At 45.2% G+C, this 6,456-nt stretch overlaps 1 protein-coding gene across 1 annotated transcript in view; it reads left to right on the top strand.

The window, feature by feature from the left end:
- The window catches only part of LOC118570673 (U1 small nuclear ribonucleoprotein C-like), an 83,043-nt gene that overhangs the window by 6,024 nt on the left and 70,563 nt on the right, over positions 1-6,456 (top strand).

Below are 6,456 nucleotides of genomic sequence, written 5' to 3'. Positions count from 1 at the left end.
TCTCGGAAAAGGAAAAATAATTTATTTGTTTTTGTTTTTTGCTTAGCACACAAAGAAAAGGGTTCATTGGGAAATTTCATACACATGTGTCATTATATTTGTTCTTTTCTGAATATGTCTGTTTTCCTTTCTTCCCCTACACAGTTCTCTTCTGTTTTCATGGCACATACATGTCACTGACCTCTCCTGTTTCCCCTCTCTTTAGACCTCTTTCTCTTCTCTCTAGTCCCTGTTCTGCTCTCACACCCTACCATATTCACACACATATGAAAATTGAAATCTAGATCCCCATATGAGAGAAAACATGCAGTATTGGTTTTTCTAAGTCTGACTTATCGTATTTAATATAATGATCCCACATTCTACCCATTTTTCTATAAACACCATCATTTCATTTTTTTTAACAGCTGAACGAAAGCCGTTGTTCACACCCACCCTGTTTCTCCAGGCCGCCATCTGGTGATGGACAGCAAGTTTAGTTTCAGATCTTGACCACAAGGAAAAGCGCAGCAGCAAGTACGGGAGTGCAAGGGTCTCTGTGCTATGCTGACATAGTCTCTTGGGTGTCCAGGATTGGCACAGCTGGGTCATTTGGTGCCTCTATTTTTAGGTTTTTGAGGAACCTCCATACTGATTTCCATTGTAGCTGCCTGTGTTCCCATTCCCCCAGCAGGGCGCACGGTTGGTTCCGCTTTCCCCACAACTTGGCCAGCATTTGGTGCTTGTTGAGAAACACATTTCTGACGGTTTTATACAAAGACGAAAATTATTGTTCATGCGATAGAAATGCTGGGCTGACTTGGGCTGAAATGAAGATTTCTAACAATGTCTCTATGATTTTGCCCTTCTCCACATTTCAACTTTACTGTTCTTTCCACACCCCCCCTTCTATTTTTAGACAGACTTGCTCACATTGTGGCAAAATATGACCATCTGCAGCTGGTGGCTTCAATTCTGTGAGCTTGGGAAGGCTCAGATGGAAAGCATATGCTTTGAAAGAACCAATCAGCCCAGCTTGAGTCATGGGCTTCGCCTCGGAGGCAGCTGGCAAGGCGACCCTCCATCCAAACCATATGGATTGAGAGGAGCAAATGGGGCCTCTCCTAGAGGATAAATGTATTCTACCAGAAGTGGAATGTAGGCCTGAAAAAAAAACAAGGGGGACCACAACACAGATCCCCCAGTGGTGCGGACCATGGGAATACAGTCCGGTCCTGCTCACAGTTTCAGGAGCTTGCACAACTTTGGAGTCACACTTCCATACCATAAAGCCTGAAGGACTCCAGCATGAATACTGCTCTTGGTGTGAAGTAATTGATGTTGAGTATTGGAACTTTGGGGCCTGTGTCATCCACTCCGAGGAGAGAGCTTGAGTGGAAAAACGCTTCCATGCATTTAATGAGTGAATGAACTGAACAGCCTAGTCTGGTGATGCTGTGCTGGTCTGTGCGACGGGTTTATATCAGTTATCATCTTTAATCCTCCCAATGTTGTTTCGTGGATAAGGCAGGTGAGCCCGCACTAGGGACCAAGGGAGCTCAAGAGTGAGCACTGACAAGCACGGGAAGAAGAGTCAGCGCTGACTTTCCCAGAAGTCCCAGGGATCCTCCCATTGTTGGGAGTACAAGTCACCCGAGCCTGACTCTTATGGGAGTGCTGGGGATCCAAACTCAATTCCTCTTCCTTACCTGGCCAGCCCAGTTCTTTCTTGTTCACTCATAGTCCGATGAATATCTATGATTCTTAAAGACAGCATCCTTTCCTGGGATGGCTCCATGTTGTATCTCCACATCAACATGCGTTTCCATGGCAGCCAAGGCAGGTGAGAAAGATGCTGGGAGGGTGTCATGTCAGCCATTAAATGCTTGTCTGGAAATGACACTCATACGGACTAAAGTAGTCAGGCAGGTAAACGTGATTTCAAGATGATAGCAAGGCAAAACATTCCCTTGTCCCAAAGGAAAGCTAAGACATTGGTAAATTGCACAGATGTCTTCTCTATGACCCCAAACTGATAGAGAAGCAATTGAAATAACTTTGGAATTAATATATGTCCCTGACATATGCTGTGCATTTCAACACTTACAATCTCTTCCCTGACAATATTGCTGAGTACTACATTCTCTTAGTACTTTGATGAAGTAGGTAAAGTTAAGGAAAGCATTATCATTAATCTATCAATTCATTTTGAGTAGTGAATTCTTCAATTTGAAAGGGCTTAAAAACCACAAATGAATACAAGCTAGCTAATTATCATGACAGTGCTCCTGGGTTAAGTGTGTATGTAGCAACATTAGTACAGAAATGGAAAGTCCTATCCATTTGTTCCATCGTACTTGCCTTTCTCAGTCAGAAAGCCATCAGCGTCTACTACATTTCTGTTGGCACTCCATAATCAATTAATATGTACTTACAGCAAAGTGTTGACAGTAAGTTTTAAAATTCCCAGACTCCACACTTTCCAGTGTAATTGGCCATACACGAAAGAGCTAAAAGCAACACAAACAGATACGAAGTAGGCATTAACCCTTTGCAAAGAAGCCCCTTCTGTAATGCTGGGGTAGATGACTTTTTCATGGAGAGAAGCCAGGCACAGACCAAGTGAGCTCTCTAACCCATGAATTGTATCCAGAGGTCCCCCCAAACTCTGAGAAGAATTTCTCTGCAGCCCTATAGATGACAGGTGGGCTTGGGGAAGAGTCCAGGAGAGTCCAATGGGGATTCTTGGAATTTCATCTGATGGTGGTTACTGTCCCCATTAGTAGACCAGAAGGAGATGGTTGAAGATTATTTAGTCTGGAGGATGGGGAGACAGGAGGGCTGGTAAAGTGCTGCAATTATATAAGTGGGAACCTGAGTTTGATACCCAACATTGCTGTGGAAGAGTTAGTTGTGGTGGCACACATTTCTAATTCCAGCACTGGGGAGGAGACCGGCAGAGTCCCGGGATTTCTGGCTATACAATCATCATAGCTTAATCAGCGAAAACCAGGTCAGTCAGCGACCATGACTAGCTAGATGGGGCCTGAGGAATGACCTGAAGACTGACCTCTGGCCTCTACAAGTGTACATGCCAATATGCCTACACACACACACCATACACACATAGATATACACACACATATAGATACACACACATGCATAGACATACACAAACAATTGCTTAAGCTGAGGGGGTTTTGGTGACATGGCTGAATTTTCTGAACAATTTTTTTTTAAATACAAAAACTGGCTATGTATGAATCTGTGGTTTCAAAGGTAATAAACTAAGCAAAAATAATTGCTTTATAAAACATAAAATTTAATAAATAATGTATATGAAAAGATAATTTTTAAATTTTTGATAGCAAAATGTTATTATGAAATAAGAAATTGGTATGTAAAAAGGCAGAAATGTAGATGGGCCTTCCAGAGTGGGAAGAAATTGACCCTTAGGTCACAGGGGAAAGAAAACTGGTCTTGGTGGATATGGTCTCTATGACAACACAAGCCAGACTCTTACAGGTTACAGGATGTGGTGAAATTTCATTTTGGGGTACCAGGGTTCAACAAGTGGCTGGGTAGGATTTCACTGGGCCAGGGGAGACCTGGCAACGACCAGCCATCTTCAAACTGTGACAAGGACCTGGCACTCAGAGGTGTCTGGTTGTAAAGACGTGGCTGTTAAATTTGGGAGAAAGTAAAGTTGAGACAGCTGAGTGAGTTAGAGAACAGGGTGGGGTGTCAACGTAGCACCTACAAGGAATTTTCTTCCTTTCTTCTAAACTTTCCTCACAGCCAAACCTTAAGTGCTGAGCTGGTGCATCCTAGCTCCCATCACCTTCTCTGAACATCAGTGATATCCACATCACTCCAAGCAGGGTTTCAGTCATAAAAACCAGAGAAGATGTGGGAGATTCTGACAGGGGCAGACCTTGCCAGTCCAAGCCAGTTCCCTCTTTTTTCTTTCTTTCTTTTATCCTTAATTTTTTTATTTGTTTGTTTGTCTTTTGCTGTTGTTGTTTGATTGTTTGTTTTTGTATTTTTCAATTATGGGAGGTGGATGGCCCTTCTTGGAGTTCAGTAGCTCAACTGAGTCATGCTGTCCCCTGGCCCCCTTTCTGCCTGAGAATCTTTGAGTTCCAAAGCCTCATTTAGCTCTCAGAACATCTCCAAGTGTTCTCACCCATGTGTTAATATTCTCCACCCAGTGGTTGATTCTCTGGCTGAGGAGAGGAGATTGTGCACATGGCAGTGTTCACTTACTGTTCCCCAGAACAGCTCTGGTAGTCTGGGCAAGATTCCCACATTTTTCAGAAAAGGTCTTTCTTTGTCCAATAGTCTGTCCCCGGACAAGTGCAAATGTGAATCTGGAAGCTGTTCCATCCCTAGCTAGTTCTCACTGGAGGCTTCCAGTATGCTAAAAGTGAGGCTAGGCCCCTAGTTCATGTCCCCCTCGAAGGAGCTGTTACATCCACAGTTGTAGTGGATGGTGGTACAGTCAGAATCAACCTCGGGTGGCTCATATGGTACCACCACACCCTGTCAAAAAGTGTGCCTGTCATCCCAATACTCTGCACTAATTCTCTAGGTAAGATGCTGAAGGCAAGCCAGGACATCACTATCAGTGCAGGCCTTAGAGTGGGGCAGTGTATTAAAACTTCTCTCCTGTTTCTGCAGGTGGCCATGGCACAGACCTAGGTGCCAGGTGGGGACGTGCAGTTGATGCATAGGACCGAGCCTTTGTCAGTTGGCAGAATCGCTTTTTGAGGGACAGGAAGTGTGTACACATGTCAAACTTGGCCATCCTGAGGATAGGAAGCCCACAACTGTCCTGGTAGGTTTTTACAGGAAGGGATGGATGAGGCGTGGGCCCAAGGGGTAGCTAGTGCAGGGTTCCCGGGTACAAGCACCTTTGTTACAGGAGCTGCAGTACTTGGAGGCCTTTATCTAGGCCTTCTAATTATTTCACGACCTTCTGGAAGCAGCTGGTCTCTCAGAGAATTGGATGACAGTGAGCTGGACACATTTTTTTGAGAACGTGGTTCCCTTAAGTCTGCAGTCTTCATGGGAATGTGTCATCTTCCTGGGAATTAAGATCCAGGCTCATAATCCAGATGTCCCCTGATTCCAATAGCTGCTTGCCCTCAGGATGGTGGCAGTGGACATTTGAGTTTTTGTTTTAATCAAAGTTTCACTATATAGCTCATGCTGGCCTTGAACTCATGTTTCTCTGGCCTCTGGCTCCTGATTTTAGATTTTAGGTGTGTAGCTCTATGTGTGCCCTGAACCTTTATAGAATGCTGCTAATATGTTAGGAAGAATCTAAATTCATCCCACACTTTCTTTTATTTAAATAACATGTAATGGAGATGGAGAACTTGTCTCAACTATCCTGTGGCTAGTGTGAGTACAGGAAGGAAAATGAGAGTCTGGTCATGTGTGCTCCTGGTGTGAAGTGAGGCTGAGGGTCTAGGTATATGCTTCTGGAGTAGAGTGAGGTAGAGGGTCTAGGTGTGTGCTCCTGGTGTGAAGTAAGGTTGAGGGTCTGAGTATATGATTCTAGAGTACAGTGAGGTTGAGGGTCTGGGTATGTGGTTCCGGAATAGAGTGAGGTTGAGGGTCTGGGTGTGGAGTTCTGGAGTAGAGAGAGGTTGAGGGTCTGGGTGTGTGCTTCCAATATGGACCAAGGCTGAGGTTTCTAGTTATGAGTACAGCTTGTGCTTTTGTTTGTTTGTTTGTTTTTTTGAGCTGAGGATCGAACCCAGGTCCTTGTGCTTGCTAGGCAAGCACTCTACCACTGAGCTAAATCCCCAGCCAGCTTGTGCTTTCTTTACCACTGCTTTTGTTGCCAACCAGCTGGCTGATTTTCTTGTTTTCACTTTCATATATTAGAATGGAAACCCTGAGTTGGTAAAGGGTGACTTCCTCTGTGTTGGCAGTTCCAAACCCTCCAAGAAGCTCAGGCCTGAGAACCAAAGGCTTATGGCTCCAAGCTGTCCAGGCCAGGGACTTAAAGCGGCAGGTACACAGTCAGAGCGCATTGCTCTAAGCCTTAGCTGTTGTTAGTGGTTGCATACACAGCTTTTCCTGGTCCACACCTCTACTGCTTGACCAAAGCTGCAAGGAGCATTGGTCTCCACTGGTGGTGGCTAGTGTAAGAGCCCTCAAACCTGAGTGTCAGGGACTTTGAGCTCCTAGCAGCGCTGACATTAGAGCCCTCAGCCCTTGGCTACTGGATGTAAGGACAATGTCCTTAATTGCGTCACCAGCCTGCGACGGCGTCCCAGCCTAAAAAGCGGGCGTGCCCTCTCTGTGCCCTCTCTTTCCGTACTCTCTCCTCCACGTAGTATTTTCTCCCCTCCACGTAGTCAGTCCCCCCAAAGCTCTGGAAAGGTAACCATGACTCCTGATTCTTCCGCCACCACAACATCCAGCGCTCTCTTCTGTCTCGGTGGTCAGCCACGAGCACCATCA

Source organism: Onychomys torridus, chromosome 19 (assembly GCF_903995425.1).
Source record: "Onychomys torridus chromosome 19, mOncTor1.1, whole genome shotgun sequence".
Classification (NCBI taxonomy): Eukaryota; Metazoa; Chordata; class Mammalia; order Rodentia; family Cricetidae; genus Onychomys; species Onychomys torridus.
The sequence above is the reverse complement of the archived record's forward strand: the minus strand, read 5'-3'. Positions and strand labels throughout refer to the sequence as shown.